Consider the following 1267-nt stretch of genomic DNA (forward strand, 5'->3'; position numbering starts at 1 on the left):
CTCTGTGCTGGACGGGACCAGCGGTGAAGGCTCTGTGCTGGACGGGACCAGCGGTGAAGAGTGCTTTGTGCTGGACGGGATCAGCGATAAAGAGGGCTTTGTGCTGGACGGGACCAGCGATGAAGAGGGCTCTGCGCTGGACTGGACCAGCGGCGAAGAGGGCTCTGAGCTGGACTGGACCAGCGGCGAAGAGGGCTTTGAGCTGGGCGGGACCAGCGGCGAAGAGGGCTTTGAGCTGGGCGGGACCAGCGGCGAAGAGGGCTCTGAGCTGGACGGGACCAGCGGCGAAGAGGGCTCTGTGCTGGACGGGACCAGCGGTGAAGAGTGCTTTGTGCTGGACGGGATCAGCGATAAAGAGGGCTTTGTGCTGGACGGGACCAGCGATGAAGAGGGCTTTGAGCTGGGCGGGACCAGCGGTGAAGAAAGCTTTGTGCTGGACAGGACCAGGTGGCTGTAGAGCAGGAATTCCTTCATGTATGCTTCTATAGACCTGCCAACTTGAAAAATGGAATTAGGGCTGTAGCTATCGATTATTTTAGTAATCGAGTATTCTACTGATTTTTCCATTGATTAATCGAGTAATCGGATAAAAAAATTGTGGTAATAAAAATAGATCCAAGTGAACAGCAGCCTTTAAAATTACTTAAATACAAATAAGTAGCACTTTACATTATGGTTCATTAGTTAACTACCTTAACATAAGAATGAACAATACTTCTACAGCATTTATTAATCTTAGTTCATGTTAATTTCAACATTTACTAATACATTATTAAAATTAAAGGTTGTATTTGTTAACATTAATGTAAGTGAACAAACATGAACAAACAATGAACAGCTGTATTTGTATGAAGAAATGTTAGTTACAAATGTAGCTATTGTTCATTGTTAGTTCATGTTGGTTAATACATAATGTTAACTAATGAACCTTATTGTAAAGTGTTACCCAAATATTTAATAACAAGCAATAATTATTGGTTCAAATAAAGTATCAAAGTAATCATATGGATTTTATTGAACAACGCTGTTAAAATACACCAGGTAAAATATATAACTAATAAACAACATTTAGTTCAAATGTCAACTTAATCTTTCATATTTGGTCACTTCTGTACGATAGAAATGCAACAGCTGCTGTAATTTCTTTACAGGTGCAGGTGCACGCCAAAACATGCAAGCTCAGTGCAAGAGTTAAACTTATTTTGAAATTGCGATGAACAACAATATTTCTGAATATATTCAGAAACATACTTATGTATTCTCCTGT

Source organism: Rutilus rutilus (genome assembly GCF_951802725.1).
Source record: "Rutilus rutilus genome assembly, chromosome: 10".
NCBI lineage: Eukaryota > Metazoa > Chordata > Actinopteri > Cypriniformes > Leuciscidae > Rutilus > Rutilus rutilus.